Here is a 24,761-nt window from a genome sequence, read left to right as displayed (position 1 = left end):
GCCCGTCTCAAACTCCTCTTCTGCTGACACATCATGGACGGACTCCCCCCCCAATAACCACCATCACCATCTTAGACTCTTCCGCAAAGCCCATTTTGCACAGAATGTTTTTTCTAGGGCTGGTGGTGGCCTCACTTGCCTGCTCATCGTCATCCACCATCAGCTGCATCACAGGCGCGGCGTCTTTCTCCTCCAATTTGCACCGCTGACCCTGCTTGAAAATGGCCGCAGCACGCTGCTGCGTCTTTGCAGCAGGACTCCCCCTAACAGCTGGATGGCCAGTGGGTAGCGGCGGAATGGAGACTGATGCGGCTGAACTGCTGACAGAGGCCGCAATGTTGCTCCCTCTCCTCTTGGCCTTGCTGCCCCTCCCCCGGCTGCCAGTGCCAGACATAGTACAATGTGTTGATGTCACAGATGATGTGTGGGGTACTTGTACTTTATTAGCGGGCTTGGACTGTGAATCAGCACGGAGTGACAGACAGCAGAGTACAACAAGACACACTGACACTGCTCATTGCTCAGTCAGCAGCACAGCAGCATTGCAATAATCTGTAGTAGCAGCTAACACAGTACTACTCTCACTCTCTAACAACTAATAGCACTGCACTAACTACACAATATAACACAGTAATCCTACCTATACTGTGTAACTACTAAGGCTAATAGCAGGCCAGCCAGCAGCAAGAGGCCTGGACTGTGTGCACACACAGCAGCACACAAAGACACAGGACCTAACTAGCAGGCAGCTGCTGCAGCTGAAAGACTGACTGACACTAACAAACTATACACAGACTAGCTAACTACAACACAGTATAACAATAGTGTAGTGAAGGTATTTAAGTGTAAAAACGCTGGGTTTATCACTCAGATATTGCACTTGCTTCAGCCAAACACACTGGAGTTGTCTCTCAGTGGCAGTCACAAAGCAAGGACGAGATTCCCATCATGGTCCCCTCCTTATATACAGGAGGGACTGGCCAAGGTTCTCCTCTGTGATTGGTCACTTGGGCTTAAGCTGGGAGCCCTCTGATAGGCTGAATGATGTCATGGACGTCAGCTCCATGGTAACAGTACCCGGATCCGAATATCCGCATGATATCCACGGATATCCGGGTATGCGACCAAATATCCGCGGTTTGCTATCCGGATTTGGGCCCAGGTATCTGGAATCCGAATCCGGTCGGATAGCTGAAAAAGTTTGGATTATCCGGGTTACCCGGATATCCGGAATCCTGATGAGCAGCACTGTTCACAACTTTAACAGTTTATTGCTCGAACATAGAACTTAGCACCCAAATGAATTTTATCCCGTTTTCTTCTGCCTAATAGAGCTTTCTTTTGGTGGTATTTGATTGCCGCTGTGATTTTTTTTTAAATATATTAATTAAAAATGATAATTAAAAAAACAAACATTTCTTTTATCGCCCCCCCCCTCCCCTAAATTAGCCCTAGACTACATTACGTAAACAATGCTTTACATATATAGGCAAATGCAGTTTTCCTGAGTGTGTAACTGCCTAGACAGCATAATACTTAAAGAGGAACTCCAACCAAGAATTTAACTTTATCCCAATCAGTAGCTGATACCCCCTTTTACATGAGAAATCTATTGCTTTTCACAAACAGATCATCAGGGGGCTCTGTATGACGGATATTGTGGTGAAACCCCTCCCACAAGAAGCTCTGAGGACCGCGGTACTTTTGACAGTTTGCCACAATGTAACAAGGTTCACAGACAGGAAATAGCTGTTTACAGCTGTCTACAACGGCCAAAACAGCTAGCAGCAGCTACATAACCTGCCCACAGTAAAAATATCACCATGTAATAAATGTCAGAATGTAAATCGGGGGGAGACTAAAGATTTTACAATGAGCAAATACTGACTAAATCATTTATACATAATTATTGTAAAAATGAAGCACTTTTTTTATTACACTATTTTCACTGGGGTTCCTCTTTAAGTACGGTACTTTTTTTTATATAGCTGAAGTGAGCATGGTTATATTCTGTATTCTAAAAGCACACGGGCCAGTAACGTAAAGAGTAGTGCACTTAATAGACATATTTGCATGAAAGATCAGGGAACCAATGTACCACTCTGCTTAAAGATATGTTACATCTTTACACTTACCTAAAATGGCAGTCATAAGTGTCATTATAACTGCTATACCTTTATAGAAGTCTGATATTTCATGTAAACTCATACTGTTGTCTAAAGCTCAGTGTGATCTGCTATTATAAGCACAGTTTCCCTTGTCTTGGGCAATTCTTTTCTATTTGATTATCAAACATGTTGGAAAATTCATAGTTTCATGTTCAAAAAGACAGTGCAAAGAAATATGAGGTTCAAAGAGAAGGAGTCCATTGCAGTGGAACACATTTTTTATAGACAAAGTTTCACTAGGGACATAGGATTATGGCTTTGTTGCTCTGGCTTAGAGTTTTTTATACAGCATATCCCTATATCCCTATACATTTAAAATTAAATGACACAAAATATTCTTTTGGGTAAGGTGCTCCACTCCTCCTTTTAGAGCCACAATTCTATATAGAGCTGTGACCCCCATGGTATTGCAGGGAATATCAGGTATCTCAGATAATTAAAAAAAAAAAAATTGTAATATGAAGCTTTTCAAATTGAATTTATTTTATTACTATAGCACCTTCATATTATGTGTAAGTATAATAATAATAATTTCCACAACCAATATAGCAAATTAGCAACAATTTTTTTCTTATACCAGTATATATAAAGTGGTCACATATTACACATCTTTATGGAGTGTTTAGATATAATCTCTTATTTTGTTATGTTATAAATATACAGTGTGAGTTATTATTTGAGTATGTAACACCTTTCATGTGACATGTATGTAATATTAGTCTCTTCTAAGTGCAGCAGAATGAAATCTATAAAACCAGACAAGTATGAAAATGATCACCATTTTCATTTAAAGCCCTTGTGTTTCCATGACAACCAGAAGCTTGGGCGACATCATGCCACCTTTAATATGTTTTTGACAAACTAATTACGAATCTTGGATAGCTGCTGGTAAAAGATTGGAGCATGAGCATCTGCAATTACAAAGTACACCCTAGAAACAAGAAGGGCATTCAGAGAATTCATTAACACTATAATAGCAATGTATATAATAAAGAGAAATGTATAATATGTTGTGAACAATATATGCATGGGTGTGTCTTCTCTAAAGAAAACTTACGTTCACATAGGGCTGGTGCACACCGAGCGGCTTTTTCCGCGTTTTCAGATCCGCTTGCGGCTGCGGATCTGCTTGGTCAATGTATCTCAATGGGGTGGTGCACACCAGAGCGGCAGGCGTTTTGCAGAAACGAAAAATGCCTGGGTGAGGCATTTTTTGGATTTCGGATGCGTTTCTGCCTCAATGTTAAGTATAGGAAAAACGCAAACCGCTCTGAAAAACGGCACTTCAGAGCGGTTTTGCAGGCGTTTTTGTTACAGAAGCTGTTCAGTAACAGCTTTACTGTAACAATATATGAAATCTACTATACTGAAAACTGCAGCAGCAATCCGCAAAACGCTAGCAAAACGCCTCATAAAAATAAAAAAAAGCGTTTAAAAATCTGCTAGCATTTTGCGGATCTGCTAGCGAGTTTTGGTGTGCACCAGCCCATAATGCTGCACCATATGTACAGTTATAAAAACAAGATGTGAGGATTTTCAAGACTTTGGCATGAACAAGTCTTGAGATCTGGTTTGAGCTTTGGCTATAATCTGCATATAGTACATTCATTTTAATGATAATCAAATGTCAGGGAACAATCAACATAAATTACATTATCATATCTTTACCAAACAAATAGATTACACACTAAGCTCACTGATCAAAAAGCATGTTGACTCTCATATAGAGTTGTCGCAAACCGCAGATTTTAGTTCGCGAACCCCTAACTCGAGCACGCGGAAAAAGTTTACGAACCTGCAAACTTTCGAACTGCCATAGACTTCAATGGGCAGGCAAACTTTCAAAACTACAAACATTAATTGTGGCCACTAAAGTGATGGAAAAGATGTTTCAAGGGGTCTAACACCTGTAGGGGTGCATGGCGGAGTGGGATACACGGCAAAAGTTCCGGGGAAAAATCCGGATTTTACGCACAGCAGGGTTTAAGGGCAGAAATCACATTTTATTGCTAAATTGGAGGCCTAAAGTGCTTTAAAACATCTTGCATGTGTATTCATCAATCAGGTAGTGTAATTAGTGTACTGCTTCACACCGACAGACCAAACTCACTGTGTAACGCACCGCAAACATCTGTTTGTGTGGTGCTGGCCGTGCTGGACTAGTGCGCGTGATGACGAGTGCAGGCTATGGCGGTTTTCAAGCCCATATGGTCGGGCTGAGGTAGCTGAATGACAGAACAACAGTGACTGAGTGCCCAGCTGATCAAATCTGGTCTGTCCACAATGAAGCAATAACTTTATTATCTATCTTCTAGGGTCAAGTGTGCCCCCCAACCCCAACACACTCATTTAGCCGGTCATTGCTTCATTGTGATACGCAAGCCCCTTCACCGCGGCAAGATAATGATCACGAAGGGGAATTTACACATGTACATACCTTTTGTTTTGTTGTTGCAGCCGCAGTGCAGCCAGAAAAATTAGGCAGGCATGTACACGCACCAGGAAACATTATAGCGGCCGCTGCTAGCAGCGGCCTTAAAAATTCAGGAATCCACCTGGAGTCCTGAACCCTGTTGGTGGTGGCGGAGAAGGCAGTCACACGGCCGCAGGCAGAGAGGCTGTGTGTGGGGACTGACTTAGTCTTGGGGCAGGCAGTAGCCCTCCGGGATCCATGCCTCATTCATTTTGATAAAGGTGAGGTACTGAACACTTTTGTGACCTAGGCAACGTCTCTTCTCAATGACAATACCTCCAGCTGCGCTGAAGGTCCTTTCTGACAGGACGCTTGAGGCAGGGCAAGACAGAAGTTGGATGGCAAATTGGGACAGCTCTGGCCACAGGTCAAGCCTGCGCACCCAGTAGTCCAGGGGTTCATTGCTGCTCAGAGTGTCTACATCCGCACTTAAGGCCAGGTTGAGGCGTTGGTGGGGGTGGATCCGGAATGGCTAAGGCAAAGCGTTGGACTAAAGAATGTCCGCATGTCCAACATCACCATGAGATCGCTAGAGCATCCTGTCCTTGCCTGCGTGGACATGGGAGGAGGATTACTGGCATTGGCATCTTTATTCCATTGTGTTGTGACATCACCCTTAAACGCACTGTAAAGCATAGTTTCCAAGTGTTCTGCAAGTGCTGCATCCTTTCTGCCTTCAGGTGATTTGGAAACATGTCCGCCACTTTGTGCTTATACCGAGGGTATAGTAGCGTTGCCACCCAGTACAGGTCATTCCCCTTGAGTTTTTTTAAACGGGGGTCCCTCAACAGGCTGGACAGCATGAAAGCCCCCATCTGCACAAAGTCGGATGCCGCCGTACTAGCCATCTCCTCTTGCTCTTCCTTAGTGATCTCAGGTAAGTTCTCCTCCTCCCCCCAGTCACAAACAATACCACGGGAAAGGTGAGAAGCACAAGCCCCCTGCGACGCCTGCTGCAGTTGTTCTTCCGCCTCCTCCTAAAAAAAAACGACCTTCCTCATCTGACTTCTCTTCCCCAGACGACTCCTCCTCCTCCCCCCTCCTCCCCCCTCCTCTGTGATGCCCCAGGTGTTGATGATGCTGCAGGTGATGTTTCCAAAAACTCTTCCTCCTCCTCTTGTTCCTGGTCACGCTCCTCTACAGCTTGATCCACCACTCTGTGCACGGCACACTCCAGGAAGAAAGCATATGGGATCAAGTTGCTGATGGCGCTTCACTACGACTCACCAGGTTTGTCACCTCCTCAAACGGAGGCATGAGCCTGCAGGCATTACTCATAAGTGTCCAGTACTTCAGCCATAATATCCCCAGCTCCCCACAGCATGTCCTTTTACTGTAGTTGTACAGACGGCTTTCTCCTGTTGTAGCAGGCGGTCGAACATCAGGAGCATTGAATTCCAGCGAGTCGGGCTATCGCAAATCAAGCGCCTCACCGGCAAGTTGTTTCTCCTCTGAATATTGGCCTGGCGCGCCATGGCCGTGTAGGACCGCCGGAAATGCCCACATACCTTCCTGGACTGCTTCAGGACCTCCTGTAAGCCTGGGTATTTGCACACAAATCTTTGTATTATGAGATTGAGCACATGTGCCATGCAGGGTACATGTGTCAGCTTTCCCAAACTCAAAGCCGAAATGAGATTGCTGCCGTTGTCACATACCACATTGCTGATCTCCAGTTGGTGCGGGGTCACCCGGGTCAGCCACTGATCCACCTGTTAGTTCAGAGCAGCCAGGAGAGCTGCTCCAGTGTGACTCTGGGCTTTGAGGCAAGCCATGCCCAAGATGGCATGACACCGTCGTACCTGGCATGCAGCATAGGCCCTTGGGAGCTGGGGGTGTGTTGTTGGAGAGGATGTAGCAGGAGGAGTAGGAGGAGAAGGAGAAGTGGTGGTAGCAGGCCTGCCTGCAAGCCACGGAGCTGTCACAACTAGGTCCGCTACACAGCCACGTACTCCCTGCTTGCCAACGGTCACCAGGTTTACCCAATGTGCCGTATAAGTAATGTACCTGCCCTAACCGTACTTGGCAGACCAGGCATCCGTGGTCAGATGGACTCTTGACCCAAGGCTGTGTGCCAGAGATGAAACCACTTGCCTCTCAACTTCACGGTACAGTTTGGGTATCGCCTTTTGAGAAAAGTTATTGCGGCCTGGTATCTTCCACTGTGGTGTCCCAATTGCCACAAATTTTCGGAAGGCCACCAGCCAGTATGGTAACAGCTGGCGAGATAACAATTCCGCCAAGCCAGCTGTCAGACGCCAGGCAAGGGGGTGAACTGGCAGACATTGGGTTCTTCCGCTCAAAGATTTCCTTCACGGACACCTGGCTGCTGCTGTAGGCAGAGGAGCAGGTAGCACTCAAGGTGAGAGGTGGAGTGGAGGTGGGTGGCTGTGAAGGTGCAAGCGATAAAGCGGCTGAAGAAGATACTGCACCTGAAGGAGGTTTGCTGTTTGCTGCTTTTCCTCAGGTGGTCTTCCCATTGCCGTTTGTGCTTTTATTCCATGTGCCTTTGTAAGACAGTTGTCCCTACACGGGTCTTGGTCTTTCCACGACTCAATCTTTGATCGCAGATAGCACAGAAGGCATTGCTCTCATCTGAGGCAGACAGACAAAAAAAAACTCCACATGCTGAGCCCTGGAATGATGGCACTTTGGTGGTGGCTTCAGCAGCTGACCTTGAAGAGCATGTTGGCTGGCTGTCCATAGGTGGCGATACATGCCGCTGGACACTGCCACCTGCTGTTTCTGATGATGAGCTCCCCCTGCTTCTTTCAGCAACTCGTCTCCTCCTACTCCTCTCTGACTCCCCCTATGAACTGTCCCCCTGGTAATCTTGTCTATTAGGATCCAACGTGGCATCCATGGCAGTATCATCATCATCATCCTAATCATCCTCCAAAGCTTCACTTGTATCAGACTCCTCCAAAACTGCACTAACAACAGGTACTTCATCATCCTCACACCTTATGTCCATACTGGAACCTAACTCAGACATATGAGGTGGTGGTGTAACATGTTTAGCGCCGTCATCTTGTAACAAGAATGGCTGTGAATCAGTTAATTCCCCACCAAATAACTCCTGCGAAGTGTCAAATGGGGCGGATGTGGTGCTAGTAGTAGCAGTGGTGGCTGCGGAGGAAGATTTGTCACGGTTCCATGCGGAAGCTGAGGAAGATGAGGTGTTCTGTGTTAGATAGTCAACTACATCCTGGCAATCTTGGGAGTTAATGGCACATGCCTTCTGAACACCGTACTTTGGTCCAGGGCCGCACAAAATCACGCCACCTCGACCTCGAACAGACCTGTCGGGTGGCCTGCCTCTGGCTCTGCCTGTTGTTTTGTCCATATTGGGGGGGTGGGGGGCGAAGTGAAAGGTATGCACTGACTGCGTACAGTCAAAAATGGCGTGGGGAAAAAATGGCGCAGTGATAAATCTTTTAAAACGGTATTTATAGTTTTAAGGATATGCAGTAACTTTATTTAAAACGCTATTTATCGTTGGTCTGACCCCCGCCCCTCATGTCCTGCGGTGTCCCCCGGTTCCTGTCTTCTGCCTCCCCCGCCCCCCCTCGCACGTCCAATTTTGTCTCCCAGTGATTTCATCTCTGCCCCGGACTGGAGTGTAATGCTACAACAGTCCTACCTAAGCAGATCTTACGAACAGCTGATGGATGTATCTGCTCGCTGCCGCTGATGACTTTCTGATGCACCAATCACGCTGGGGGCGCTGCTCCAGAACTGCCAATCACCGCTGCTCATGTCTCTGCTCCGTCTGCTAATTGGACGCGATGGTCTCGGAGGCGGGAGCATTGGGTCCAATTAGCAGACGGAGCAGAGAAATGAGCAGCGGTGATTGGCAATTCTGGAGCAGCGCCCCAGCGTGATTGGTGCATCAGAAAGTCATCAGCGGCAGCGAGCAGATACATCCACCAGCTGTTCGTAAGATCTGCTTAGGTAGGACTGTTGTAGCATTACACTCCAGTCCGGGGCAGAGATGAAATCACTGGGAGACAAAATTGGACGTGCGAGGGGGGGCGGGGGAGGCAGAAGACAGGAACCGGGGGACACCGCAGGACATGAGGGGCGGGGGTCAGACCAACGATAAATAGCGTTTTAAATAAAGTTACTGCATATCCTTAAAACTATAAATACCGTTTTAAAAGATTTATCACTGTGCGCCATTTTTTCCCCACGCCATATTTTCCTGACCCGTGCACTGACTTGACTAATACAATGTGTAGTTACACCGGTGCAGTGAAAAGGTGACTGCTGGTACAGCAATGTGCGGTTACACAGGTGCAGTGAACAGGTTGCAGTGACTGCTGGTACAACAATGTGTGGTTACACAGGTGCAGTGAACAGTTGACTGCTGGTTTTATCAGCAGTCACCTGTTCACTGCACCTGTGTAACCACACATTGTTGTACCAGCAGTCACTGCAACCTGTTCACTGCACCTGTGTAACCATAGTCAACTATAGTTGACTATGGTTAACCATAGTCAACTATGGTCAACATAGTCAACTGCTGGTTCAACAATGTGTGGTTACACAGGTGCAGTGAACAGGTGACTGCTGGTACAACAATGTGTGGTTACACAGGTGCAGTGAACAGGTTGCAGTGACTGCTGGTACAACAATGTGTGGTTACACAGGTGCAGTGAACAGGTAACTGCTGATAAAACAATGTGTGGTTACACAGGTGCAGTGAACAGGTGACTACTGGTACAACAATGTGTGGTAACACCGGTGCAGTGAACCAGTGACTGCTGGTACAACAATGTGTGGTTACACAGGTGCAGTGAACAGGTTGCAGTGATTGCTGGTGCAACAATGTGTGATTACACAGGTGCAGTGAACAGGCGACTGCTGGTACAACAATGTGTGGTTACACAGGTGCAGTGAACAGGTATGCAGGTATTACAAATGTGCAGTCGTCACACACACAGGTACCGTGAACAGGTATGCAGTGACTAGAATTACAAATGTGCAGCTGTCACACATACATGTACTGTGAACAGGTATGTAGTGACTAGTATTACAAATGTGCAGCTGTCACACACACAGGTACCGTGAACAGGTATGCACGGTCGGACTGGTATTATAAATGTGCAGCTGTCACACACGTGCAGTGAAAAGGTAGGCACTGAATGTGCTAGGCCTGGCAGTGGCACAGTAGGAATTACCAAGGGCCAGCTGTGACTGACTGACAGGGCTGTCAGGGGCAAATCCATGATTTTCAAGGGGGGGATTCCTGGTAGGTCTCTTTTGGCAAGCCGCACACTACCGCGCATGCGTTTGCCCACAAAATCCACATGATGCACAGCATTTCTCCACAAAATACACACAATGCGCAGTGTTTCCCTACAAAATACACATGATGCAGTAGTGTTTCGCCAAAATATATACAGTGGTGTGAAAAACTATTTGCCCCCTTCCTGATTTCTTATTCTTTTGCATGTTTGTCACATTTAAATGTTTCTGCTCATCAAAAACCGTTAACTATTAGTCAAAGATGACCTAATTGAACACAAAATGCAGTTTTAAATGATGGTTTTTATTATTTAGTGAGAAACAAAAAACTCCAAATCTACATGGCTCTGTGTGAAAAAGTGATTGCCCCCCCCCCCCCCTTGTTAAAAAAAATAACTTAAAGGTGGTTTATTACACCTGAGTTCAATTTCTGTTGTCACCCCCAGGCCTGATTACTGCCACACCTGTTTCAATCAAGAAATCACTTAAATAGGAGCTATCTGACACAGAGAAGTAGACCAAAAGCACCTCAAAAGCTAGACATCATGCCAAGATCCAAAGAAATTCAGGAACAAATGAGAACAAAAGTACTGTAATTGAAATCTATCAGTCTGGTAAAGGTTATAAAGCCATTTCTAAAGCTTTGGGACTCCAGCAAACCACAGTGAGAGCCATTATCCACAAATGGCAAACACATGGAACAGTGATGAACCTTCCCAGGAGTGGCCGGCCGACCAAAATTACTCCAAGAGCGCAGAGAAAACTCATCCGAGAGGCCACAAAAGACCCCAGGACAACATCTAAAGAACTGCAGGCCTCACTTGCCTCAATTAAGGTCAGTGTTCACGACTCCACCATAAGACAGAGACTGGGCAAAAACGGCCTGCATGGAAGATATCCAAGGCGCAAACCACTTTTAAGCAAAAAGAACATTAAGGCTCGTCTCAATTTTGCTAAAAAAAACATCTCAATGATTGCCAAGACTTTTGGGAAAATACCTTGTGGACCGACGAGACAAAAGTTGAACTTATTGGAAGGTGCGTGTCCCGTTACATCTGGCGTAGAAGTAACACAGCATTTCAGCAGAAGAACATCATACCAACAGTAAAATATGGTGGTGGTAGTGTGATGGTCTGGGGTTGGTTTGCTGCTTCAGGACCTGGAAGGCATGCTGTGATAGATGGAACCATGAATTCTACTGTCTGCCAAAAAATCCTGAAGGAGAATGTCCGGCCATCTGTTCGTCAACTCAAGCTGAAGCGATCTTGGGTGCTGTAGCAGGACAATGACCCAAAACACACCAGCAAATTCACCTCTGAATGGCTGAAGAAAGACAAAATGAAGACTTTGGAGAGGCTTAGTCAAAGTCCTGACCTGAATCCTATTAAGATGTTGTGGCAAGACCTTAAAAAGGCGGTTCATGCTAGAAAACCCTCAAATAAAGCTGAATTACAACAATTCTGTAAAGATGAGTGGGCCAACATTCCTCCAGAGTGCTGTAAAAGACTCATTGCAAGTTATCGCAAATGCTTGATTGCAGTTATTGCTGCTAAGGCCCGGTTCACACTTGCGGTGGCCCTCCGGAATCGCCGTGCCGGAGCCGCACCGCTTGCAGAACGGACGGAACGGACGCACGGCATAGCAATGAAAGCCTATGCGTCCGTTCACATGCGTCCGTTCTGCCGAACCGGAGCCGGACCGGATCCGGGCCGGATCCGGACTCCGGCCTCCGTTCCAACATGCGCTATTTTTTCATCCGGCTCCTCCGGCAGCCGTATCCGGGGCGGAGCCGGACTGCACCATCCGGCCAATACAAACCAATGGGAACCGAAGAGCGCACAACACACTGGCTGAGAAATCCGGATGTTCTACCCCACTTCCTATGGGGATTGTTGCGGCGATATTGGATGGGGACACATGGGCAAGCATTTTGGAGTGGAGCAGCACAGCTGGATCCGGATCCGGAGATGTTGGCAGCATGTCGCAGGTGGAGGTGAGTGCTAAACAGCAGAGGGCCTGATTCCACAGGTCCCCCTTCTGCTGACCTCCCAGACCCCAACATTTTTTTTGTTTTTAACGTTACTTTTGCCAAACGGATCCGGATCGCATCCTGATGGACACCTGATGCAACCTGACCGGATCCGGATCGGATCCGGATCAGAACCGTACAGTTCCGATCCGGATCCGGTACGGATCCGGTCAGGTCATCCGGTCCGTTTGGCAAACAACCGCAAGTGTGAACGGGGCCTAAGGGTGGCCCAACCAGTTATTAGGTTCAGGAGGCAATTTCTTTTTCACACAGGGCCATGTAGGTTTTGAGGTTTTTTTCTCACTAAATAATAAAAAACATCATTTAAAACTGCATTTTGTGTTCAATTATGTTATCTTTGACTAATAGTTAACGGTTTTTGATGAGCAGAGACATTTAAGTATGACAAACATGCAAAAGAATAAGAAATCAGGAAGGGGGCAAATAGTTTTTCACACCACTGTATAATGTGGCAGTGATTAAGTAGCCAGATAACCCCCCTTTATTATGGATAACGAAATTACCCCATCCCTCTTTAGTATAGGTGACCAGATGACCCCCATTTATCACACAGGTAGCAGACCTGAAAATCGAAATGTGGGCAACATTCACCAGAAAATCGCAATGTGGGCAGCAGTGACCAGAAAATCGCAATGTGGGCAGCAGACACCTGAAAATCGCAATGTGGGCAGCAGTCACCAGAAAATCGTAATGTGGGCAGCAGATACCTAAAAATCGCAATGTGGGCAGCAGTCACCAGAAAATCACAATGTGGGCAGCAGTCACATGAAAATCACAATGTGGGCAGCAGTCACCAGAAAATCGTAATGTGGGCAGCAGACACCTGAAAATCGCAATGTGGGCAGCAGTCACCAGAAAATCGTAATGTGGGCAGCAGTCACCAGAAAATCGTAATGTGGGCAGCAGTCACCTGAAAATCACAATGTGGGCAGCAGTGACCAAAAAATCGTAATGTGGGCAGCAGACACCTGAAAATCGCAATGTGGGCAGCAGTCACCAGAATATCGTAATGTGGGCAGCAGACACCTGAAAATCGCAATGTGGGCAGCAGTCACCAGAAAATCGTAATGTGGGCAGCAGACACCTGAAAATCACAATGTGGGCAGCAGTGACCAGAAAATCGTAATGTGGGCAGCAGACACCTGAAAATCGCAATGTGGGCAGCAGTCACCAGAAAATCGTAATGTGGGCAGCAGACACCTGAAAATCACAATGTGGGCAGCAGTCACCAGAAAATCGTAATGTGGGCAGCAGACACCTGAAAATCCCAATGTGGGCTGCAGTGACCAGAAAATCGTAATGTGGGCAGCAGTGACCACAAAATCGTAATGTGGGCAGCAGACACCTGAAAATCGCAATGTGGGCAGCAGTCACCAGAAAATCGTAATGTGGGCAGCAGTCACCTGAAAATCGCAATGTGGGCAGCAGTGACCAGAAAATCGTAATGTGGGCAGCAGACACCAGAAAATCGCAATGTGGGCAGCAGTGACCAGAAAATCGTAATGTGGGCAGCAGACACCTGAAAATCACAATGTGGGCAGCAGTGACCAGAAAATTGTAATGTGGCCAGCAGACACCTGAAAATCGCCATGTGGGCAGCAGGCACCTGAAAATCGCAATGTGGGCAGCAGACACCTGAAAATCGCAATGTGGGCAGCAGTCACCAGAAAATCGTAATGTGGGCAGCAGACACCTGAAAATTGCAATGTGGGCAGCAGACACCAGAAAATTGTAATGTGGGCAGCAGTCACCTGGAAATCACAATGTGGGCAGCAGTGACCAGAAAATCGCAATGTGGGCAGCAGTGACCAGAAAATCGTAATGTGGGCAGCAGACACCAGAAAATCGCAATGTGGGCAGCAGTCACCAGAAAATCGTAATGTGGGCAGCAGTGACCAGAAAATCATAATGTGGGCAGCAGACACCTGAAAATCTCAATGTGGGCAGCAGACACCAGAAAAAAAATTGCACCTGCGGAAAAAAAACAATTCACTTACCTGACAGAAGTCTCCTCCTCTCCCGGAATCTGGCGTGCAGCTCCCCGAGTCCTCCTGCAGCACATCTCCCGCGCTGACAGGCAGAGTGCAGGGCTACGGCAAGATGGCTCCCGAAGCCCTGTACTGGAGACACAAATAGTCTCCAGTGCAGGGCTTCGGCAGCCATCTTGCCGTAGCCCTGCTCTGCCTCCCGGGAGAGTGCAGGCTGCGAGAAGAAGCTCTACACCTGGCTAGGGGGTCCCGCAATTGAGAGGGCATCAGCGCTCCCCCCCACACACACGGCTGGCGGGCCCCAGGCCCCCCTGCGGCCGATGGGGATCCCGGAGCACACACATGAGCAGGGGGCAGCTGCACTATAACAGTGGCTGCCACTGCTCAGATTCAGGAGGCACTTCCGGTCTAGGTGCGAGGGGGTGGTTCCAGACACCTGGAACACCCCCTTCCGTGCGCCATTGGCTGTATATGCAGGTGTCAGTGGGCCACCCACAAAAAAAAAACAGATCACAAGAACAACATTAGCTCTCAAAAGAGCTGTTGTGGGGTGCTTTTTAGCAATAAGTATCAGCAAGGAGCAAGCTAACAAGTCCTAACAAGAGCCTAACTAAGCTTTACCTATGTCTACAGCAGGTTCCTCTCCCTTCTCTAATTACTGCAGCCAAACCGAGTGAGATAATGGCTGAAGCAGGCCTTATATAAGGGGGGGGGGGGGCTGGAGGGAGTGTAGCCTGATTGACTGACATGTGTCTGCTGACAGTGATGTAGAGGGTCAAAGTTGAGCCTAATGATGTACTATGGGGCGGACTGTGATGTAGAGGGTCAAAGTTGAGCCTAATGATGTAGTATAGGGGCTGGTCGAACTCGCCATAAAGTTTGTGTTTCGAGGCGGACGCGAACCACCTATGGTCACGGGAATAAGTTCACGGCCGAAACTTTCGCGACAATTCTACTCTCATATACAGTATGGTCAATAACATTCAAACAGACCTATACATACCTCTGTATGTAAGAAAGATATAGTTATTTTTAAATTGTTTTTAGAAAGCCTGCTTTAGTCGGTCATCGTGATGTACTCCTGTCATTTAATTGATCTACTCTGTTGATGCACTTCTATTATTGGTTCATTGTCCTATGGTCTGTTCCTATCTCTTCTTGGTGCTAGATCACAAACTCACAGACATTCTACAGTAGAGCTGTTGTCACACCGCTAAAAAATTATTGGGGCTGATTTATCAAAACAGGTGCAAAGAGAAAGTGAATGTAGAGCAAGTGCCCAGAGCGACTAATATCCTTGTTTTAGTGAACAACCGAACCTGATGTTACTGGTTAGCTGTCTTGATAACTGAGCCTAAAGCTCAGAACACACGGGGGGCTCTTCGTGGGATCTCCGTCACCCAGCAGGGATCGGTAATGTACACTGTCACAAACCGCAAGGGCTGGTCTGTGATCGGGTCAATCGATCGGAGTCAGAAATCCTCTCACACTGTCATTTTGCTCATCACGAAGCGTAACCGACTTTCGCAGGTTGATGAACTGACTAGCGGAGGGAGCGTTCGGATGCCAAAGGATTCACCACACACATACAATTCAAAGATCTGCCACCAAGCAGGTTAAACAGCCCGCTACTGTACTTATGTTATTACTTCGAGAACACTCTGTTAACCCTTTGCAGTATGCAGGAATCTGGGTCAGATCTAAATATCTGAGCCGGATCCGCGCATGCGGGTTATAAATGTACACTTCTATTAAATACAGGGTAGCAGTTTCAGGAGAATAGATACGTTTGTGTATATTCAGAGCAGGTCGTAACCATAACGATTTTAAAACGTTTTAATAATACAGTTGCATTACATACATTTATACAGATTAACATGGACATAGACACATAGATAAACATAAAAGGGATACAATTAGAAGGATCTTACTTCAGTTATGGCTGAGCAGTACATTTGGAGAGTGAAGAAAAGAGTCCGGTTTAAATTAGGCATTAATGGTAAGAGTCCTTGAAACAATGCATGCATTCGGTCCTTCTGTAGGAACGCATGCTAGAAACTCTTCTTTAGTAGATGAAATGGTGGAAAGATGAGGCGGGCAATGCTGGCCCCAGATTTATACAATCTTAGATTTGGGGCTGGATTACCTCCAAACTAGGTGGGGTTAAGGCGGAGTTGCTGGTCAGCAAGGTCGCAGCCCCCAGAACTCAGAGCAGAAAATGTAACATTTATTAATCATCTGCGTGACTCCGCCCCAGATTGGTGTATCGCAAATCCTATGCTATATTCACAAGCGGCCTGCGATCCTGTATCAAATGAGGGTACACATGCCTAGTCTACCGCATTCGGTCTGCGCATGCTGAATAAAGCAGTTTCCCGATTGACCCCCAACAGTTAGAAAATTGTAATTTGGGTGAATGATAGAACTGGTTTATGGGTATCAGAAAATTGATATTTTTTTTTGTCTTTCTGTGACAAGCCTATTTTGAATTACAAATACATTAAAGTTCTCTTTGTTTGGGTTTAAGATTTCAGAGGAAATCCCTTATCTATGCTGGTTCTACTTGGTTTTTGGGGATGAGCTGTAGGCAGCAAATGGTCTCCTCAGGAGGTCCAGCCATGTGTGACATTCCTCTCTGTACCTAATGCAGGACATGGGGAAGGTGGGTGAGGGGCTTGCTTTCATTCAGAAGAGAGGGGAGAGACATCTGTGGTACAGCTACACAGGACTGACAGTAATGGGGCTGGACCATTACGAAAGTCGTTGGCGATTACGCACGACTTTCCGTAATGTTCATCACATACACGATCCCTTTGACGACAGAGCATTTTTCAATGCTGTACAAATGTGTCATCAGTATCCAGGCTAACAGTGGCGTAGCTTAGGAGCTAGGGGCCCCGGTGCGAGTTATACATGGGGCCCCTCAAGCACTCTATATATAACAATTAACATGGCGCACCAAAACCTGCCAATGGCAACCACAGTGTCAGAGGTGGAAGAGGGGGATGGGGAACAGCTTGTTAATTATTACCACTATTCAAAGCATCTATAGAAGTGATTTTTACAAGCACAGGACCAGTAAAGTGCTAATACTGCAGTGAAGAGAGGGCTTTATGGGGCCCCTCTGGCCCAAGGGCCTCGATGCGGTGGTTACCTCTGCAACCCCTATTGCTACGCTACTGCAGGCTAACAATGCATCTGTTGCTATGTTGTTGGACAGAGGGAGATTAAGTGGTGTGCAACAAAGCGAATTTCCATGGATGGGGGAAACAAGGAGAACAATGTGATTGTGTGGTGGTCGGGTATTGGGGCTCGAGAAATATCCGCCATGCCGGATCTTTAGCAGATGTCATTCAGCTGCTGTATGGTCTGACTCCCAATTCTCGGCTGAAGGGGTCTTTATTGGATGCCAAGGTCAGACCAGTGTGTGTTTGTAGCTTAAGGGATACATAAGGCAAACCTAGTAAAGAAAAGTTTTACTCACCTTCTTCCAGCATCTAGAAGTCTATCTGTCCAGTGCCAAAGTTCCGCTGTGCTTCAGGTGGCTGTAGTCCCCTCTGTAAGATTGTAATCTGCGCCTGGGTTGTGGCCTTCTACGCATGCAGAGGCATGCTGCACTCCCATAGCCAGGAGCATTCTGCACTTGCGCAGTTTAAATCTTGTGAACTACACAAGCCCAGAATGTTCTCAGCCCTGAGAGTGCAATCACAAAAGGGGTGGAACGTGCCTGCACATGCGCAGAAGGCCAGCCTCGAGTCGCATTCTTACGGAGGGGATAACAGTGAAGCATGCGCAGAAGACTCTGACCCAGCTGTGGGCCACAATCTTATGGAGGGGACAGGGACAGCTTGAAACACAGTGAAAATGTGGTGCTGGACACATAGGCCCATATGCAATTCACATTTTCACCTGAGTTTTCTCCTAGGAGATAATTTTTCAACTTCAATTTAAAATAACTTTCCAGCACTTTTCAACTAAAAAAGTACCAAAAAGTTGGAGAAAAAGGACTATCAGAATTATTTTGTATATTTTCTTGCTTTCTGGTGGCTTAAAAGGCATTTTATTGATAAGTTTGAAAATAATACCTAGGAGAAAACTCAGGAGAAAAAGTTAATTGCATATGGGCCATAGACTTCTAGGGGCAGGAAGAAGCCCCAGGTGAGTAAAACTTTTCTTTCTTGTCTTATGCATCATTTATGGAGTCCTCAGTTACTTCATGCAGAGCATAGTTACTGCTAGGTATATGCTAGGTATATTGATACAATTCCAATTGTACACCCCGTGGCCTCTATAAGTATAAGTTGATAGATGGAGTCACAGTGGTAAATTAGTTACTTACATCCATTTTAAAAACTGGGTCACATGCTAAAGTGTTCTTGGCTGAGGTGGACAAATGGGGATTGAGTAGAGCCACCCTGATGCGTTGCCAAGAGGTCCAGAATGTCAGATTATCTTGGTCAGGTGCATTGTTCTCATCCTTACCATTCAGCCAGAAGCTGCTCCATCCTGCATTGCACTGCCATCCTCCTTTGCCCTTGCATAGCAACAGAATGCATCACTCGGCTGTAGCCTAAGGACGCATCTGCATGGCACTTGTTTCCGAATTTAAGTTCTGATCCCTGTGGACTACAACCATAGTGTATGTGTACACACCTTTAGAATCACTGTTAGTTGCTGGTGGAAGAGGAGCAACTAGACTTGTACCAACAAGGCTACCATAAAATATCAGGCATCGTGTATGTTTGGGGTGCCCAAAACTTTGCAATGCCTCTGATGCCCAAATTATCTACCATCCAAAGGTGGTGACATACAAATGTAATGGGTTATAATAAGGACTTCTCTGTGGTCTGTTTTCTTTTTTGTAGCATGCAGATTTTCTAATTCAAGTTTCAAAACTTGAATTGGTGTACATGGGCACAAGTGTTTGTATCTGACTTCTTTAGGGAATGCAAGAATTACTCCATTGCCTAAAGAAGGTTCCTCTTAAACCATTGTTCTATTTCATTTTTTCCCTACAGGTTCCTCTTAAACTATTCTTCTATTTCAAAAAGCCATGTTTAGTGCTAGTCTGCAGATAAGGCAAGTGAAATGTCTAGTTGCTATGAGGAACATAAACAAATACTTCCCGTACTAGTTCCTGTGTTACAGTTTCATCTTTCTCTTTTAGGAAGCTCTATATTTTGTTAGTTAAATTTGTGATAAAGCCCAGAAGAGGGCCACAAGGTGCAAGGTGGGAACCAACCCTGCTCAGTCATGAAGCACTGTCTCTGTCCAAGAGTAGCATAGAGACGAGGACACTTGCATCAAGCATAAAGAGGTGGGCGCTTGCTATGAAGAACATTACATCCACATCTAAAAAAATACAATTCCAAGGAAAAGAAAAACAAAACATTAAAGCTAGGAATAGACCTGTTATAACACATTAACATCTATAATGTTCTCACACATATTCTTTACTGAACAAGATTTAGACACAGTTTAACGTAGTCTTACCCATTTTATCAGGCATCATTTTGTAGGATTAAATGTACATTTTAAGGTTTTTTTTCTTTAGTTATACAACAAAACACAAATATTTTTTTCTCAAAGTAAGTCTAAAGCTGTACAGATTTATGATAATACAATGGAAAAATTCTTGAATCAAATCAGCTGACAGTTGACTCTGATATATAAGTTTTATATACAGGTAGTCCCCGGTTAATGAACGAGATAGGGACTGTAGGTTCAGTCTTAACCTGAATCTGTTCTTAAGTCAGAACATTGTGCCATCTCTGCCCCCTGTACCTCCTCTGTGCCACCCTGTGCCACCAGTGTCCCCCTCTGTGTCATCTCTGCCTTATGTGGTAGCTGGAAGGTGTAATGGTTAAGGGCTCTGCCTCTGACACAGGAGACCAGGGTTCAAATCTCGGCTCTGCCTGTTCAGTAAGTCAGCACCTATTAAGTAGGAGACCTTTGGCAAGTCTCCCTAACACTGCTACTGCCTATAGAACGCACCCTAGTGGCTGCTGCTCTGGTGCTTTGAGCCCGCCAGGAGAAAAGCGCGATATAAACATTATTTGTCTTGTCTTCTGTACCTGCTTATACAAGTTTAAAAGCCATTTTTTCTTTGCATTTTTTAAAATTGATTTTCTCAAAAACTACATGTCCAATTTTTTTTGGCTTGTTCCCATGGAAACACTGAATCCATGCCGTTTCGTAACGGCGGGCCATTTGTAAGTCGGGCGTTCGTAAGTCAGGAACTACCTGTATGTTCTTCATATCCACACTTCTCACCATGTAATCAGCATATCTAACATGGAGGAAAAAGGGGTAAGGTGCAACGAAAATTACAAAAAAAAAAAACCCAATCTTTATTTTAACTTAAAGGACTGCTACCACTAATTACATTTTACTGGCTATCGACACCTCCTTAAACGTCTGCCTTCTCAGGTAATGGGTTTCTCAGGCAGTGGGTTTCAGTTGGTAATGCAATCCTCCTATTCACCTGATCTGTGCCCATTAGATTACCTATGTCCAAATCCAGAAAATACCTGTCTGGCATCCATTCCAGACAGATAGTGATGTCATAAATACTGTCACCTTTTCTGACACCATAGACACCTGCTTCTATGCAGAGGGCATAAGTACATAGTAACATCATTGGAGGAAGTGTGCTCAGCCTCAGAGAAAGACTACATTGAAAAACCACACATTTTCTTTTAATCAGGCCACAACCTTATCAGACTGCCTCCCTAGATTTTTTTCTTGTGTCTCTGGTCTGGTGGTGACACTTGGTTTGCAGCTCTCATGTCCACTTGCAGGCAAGGATGTTTTGAAGTTTCCTCTTCCCTGTCTTAATTTCAATGACTATCTTCTAAACCTCCAGTAGCTCTAATCTCTTTTCTCTTAGTTTCTTCTTATGTTTCTTTTTGTGTTACGACTCTACAGGTCCAGAATATATTGCTTCAGCTGAAGCTCAGGATCAAAGTCAAATACTCACCTTAGGTTGAGGCTTCCCTTGCTACTCCGATGTCCCCCCAATGCTGAGCGCAGGTTCCCTCCTTATCATCTTGCAGCATGGCCATGCAGTTGACATGCAAGACTGGCCACAATTGTGCAGTAGCACCGAGCCCGCGGCTCCTGCTTACTGTGCATGGGCGGGCGGGAGGGCGGGCGGGCGAGCTCGCGCGCCCACGATACAGAGAGAAGAGCAATGTGGCCATGATGTGGTTAGCAACAATGCATTGTCACTAATCTTCACTTGGGGGACAGCACTCTGCAATGGAGCACATTAGAATACAGTAAAGAAAAAAAAATGGGAAGGTACTTTCCTAAACATAAAATGTTTTGACCCCCTACTTGGTTGCAGGAACATATGTGTTGGTGAGAAGGTGATGATCCCATCAGCATAGAAAGTTAACGACTCTAATGGAGGATGCACCCTGGATGGCGATTCATGAATTAAAAAAAGGTCTGATAGTTTATCATCTTCAGTCAGAGGAGATCTTGAGGTCTTCTGTTAACAGCACTGTCATTTGATTAACCTCCCTGGCGGTCTATTTATTTTGCCAGGGAGGCTGAAATGGGGTTTTTTTTAAATTAAAAAAAAAATATTTCATGCAGCCAACTGAAAGTTGGCTGCATGAAAGCCCACTAGAGGGCGCTCCGGAAGCGTACTTTCGATCGCCTCCGGCAATCGAAAGTAACAAGATAGGCCGCAATGAGCGGCCTATCTTGTTTCGCTTTCCTCGTCGCCATGGCGACGAGCGGAGTGACGTCATGGACGTCAGTCGACGTCCTGACGTCAGAGCCGCCCGATCCAGCCCCTAGCGCCGGCCGGAACTGTTTGTTCCGGCTGCGCTGGGCTCGGGCGGCTGGGGGGACCCTCTTTCGCCGCTGCACGCGGCGGATCGCCGCGGAGCGGCGGCGATCGGGCAGCACACGCGGCTGGCAAAGTGCCGGCTGCGTGTGCTGCTTTTTTCAGAAAGCAAATCGGCCCAGCAGGGCCTGAGCGGCGACCTCCGGCGGCATACCCCGAGCTCAGCTCGGGATTACCGCCAAGGAGGTTAAGGTCTGCATTTTTTAAGATACTGTATGTCGGAGGAAAAAAGTTGTTGCAAACACTGTACATAGTGAGGATGTCCCTGGAGACTGGTGGCAGGGGCGTCTCTAGCCATTTTGTCACTCCAGGCGAGAAATCCTGTGGCACCCCCCCCCCCCCCCCCCCGTGATTGCCCCCAGTCCCATACCCCGCACCCCTCATGGTGAACACCACTCCTGTGGTGAACCCCACCCCCAAGACCCCCGAAAATCATAATGCAGCAGCGTTTCACCAGAATATGTACTTATTGCGGCATGGGTTCACCAGAAAATAGTTGTTATGCAGCAGAGCGTTTCACCATAAAATATACTTATTGCGGCATGCACTCACACACACAGTACACACACACACACTATACACACACACACACAGTGTACACACACACACACACACACACACACAGTACACACACTGCACACAACATACACACTATACACAGTACACACACACACACACACACTAGACATGCACAGCACAGTACACACACTATACACACACACACACACACACACACACACACACAGTACACACACTGCACACAACATACACACACACACACAGTACACACACTGCACACAACATACACACTATACACAGTACACACACACACACTTTAGACACGCACAGCACAGTACACACACACACACACACACACACACACACACAGTACACACACTGCACACAACATACACACACACACACAGTACACACACTGCACACAACACACACACACACACACACACACACACACACACACACACACACACACACACACAGAGAGCACACTATACACAGCACACAGTAGACATACACTATACACATACAGAGATAGGAGGAGTGGAGTGAGACTGAGAATAGCCTGAGATGGAGCAGTTTATCTGTATTGCAGTCCCACATTACACAGAGACTAGTTGCTGGTAATAGGACTGCTGTCCCTGCCAATCTCTTACACAAGTCAGCAAGCAGCCCTCCTGGAGTCTAGGGACTGTCAAAACTTTTCAACCTGTTTAAGACCTTATCTGCACATGCAGTCATTATAACAATGGAGAGAGACCAGACAGATTTTTTCCCACTGACCCTCCAGACGAGTTCTACATCATGCTGTGTATATTTACCAGCTAGCCTGCCCTCTAATTGCACTTTTATCAGCTAGCCTAGTATTTTACATTGCCTTACATCAACAAACCTGAATACAGCAGACACAGGACCAACCCTAAATCATTGAATGAAAGGCGGCCTGGGGGGAAGTCAATGCCTGGCTGCTACACAGTCTCTACATCCACGCAGTTAGCAGTAGCAGAGAGAGAGGGACTGAATTCTCAGGAGTTGGACTCAGGAGCTGATGATGCTGTACTCCTCGGATCCCTGACTAGGATGAGTGCCATCTCTCACTGACTCATTCATTACTGTGGTTCTTTGAATCATTGAGCTGAAGTCCAGTCAGCCCGGCTGCTGCTGTGTAAACTGACACCTGAGTCAGCTGAGAGGCATTTCTTCTCTCACTACTCAGTGCAGAAGCGCCCTTGCCTCTTCCTGTCGCCTTAGGCGAAAATTTATAGCTGCCTAATGGCTCGGACGCCTCTGACTGGTGGTAAATGTAGGGTGCCTCCAGGGTATAACCTCCTAGAAGAATTAAGGTCGCCATACATCTGTAGACTTGGCAGCCCATCGGCCATCAGATTTGATAATTATTGTCAAATTGGATGAAAATGGGGGCCACCAAGAGCATGCCTGATCAACAATTTGACCAATTCCGGGCTGAAATTGGTTGCATGTATCGGTCAGACTTGCTGTAAAATATTGGGCCGACATGCTCGATCCTAGGCACGACAGTAAGAGCATGCAATAACTGTGAACGATAAATCCGATGGAAACCCCCAGCTGTGTCCCCTCAAATGTACATGTACACCCACCCGGTGCCCGTGCATTAATACTTTACCAGTCTGCCACTGTCTCCAAGGTAAAGTATACATTGTACCGATGGGTACATGTACATTTGAGGGGACACGGCCGGGTGACAAGGCAACATCACTAGGCTGATTTTCAAAATATTTCATGCTGAAATCGATAGGAAATCACCCTGCAGTTTATGGTGGCCAACAGATCTCTCTCTGATCAGATTAGATCAGAGAGAGATCTGTTTCTTGGTCGACTGCCCGCCAAAGTCGTTTGATGTAGGGCCACCTTTAGGGATAGAGTTTCCACTGTTACTGAGAGGGTCACATAGGGAGAATATGAGTCCTGCCTACAAAATATCAGGACATTGGAGTTAGAGGCTTGCAGGGACTGCCAGATTAGTGGAGTGGATTGTAAGGGGATAAAATGGAGCCTTATGTCATTTATAAATGCATAGAAATAGGTATAATAAAAATTACAATGCGCTAGTTGGGGAAGCATACCATATTTGCTTGTTGGTGGAGATGGTGGCAGGAAGTGCCTTTGGGGTGAATTAGTCAATTGAATTGGTATTTTGGTGTATTTTTGAAGGGAACTGATGGAGAGAAATTACTTTTTAGATGTTTTTCACCTTTTTGTGTCTCTCTTGCTATCTTGCACAGCTTGTCCATCTCTCTCCTAAAACGGGGAAATGTTCAGTTCCTGTTATGTAAAAAGGGGAGATTTAAACATCCATCGATTATAGTTAATGTATAATTCATTTGTGGTGCCTTTGCAGCGGCATCCACTGGATGGAGCAGTCTACAGCAGATTCTTTCAGAGTATGCACTGCCTACACATCTGCCTCACACAAAAC

Source organism: Hyperolius riggenbachi, chromosome 3, assembly GCF_040937935.1.
Source record: "Hyperolius riggenbachi isolate aHypRig1 chromosome 3, aHypRig1.pri, whole genome shotgun sequence".
Lineage (NCBI taxonomy): Eukaryota > Metazoa > Chordata > Amphibia > Anura > Hyperoliidae > Hyperolius > Hyperolius riggenbachi.
The sequence above is the reverse complement of the archived record's forward strand: the minus strand, read 5'-3'. Positions refer to the sequence as shown.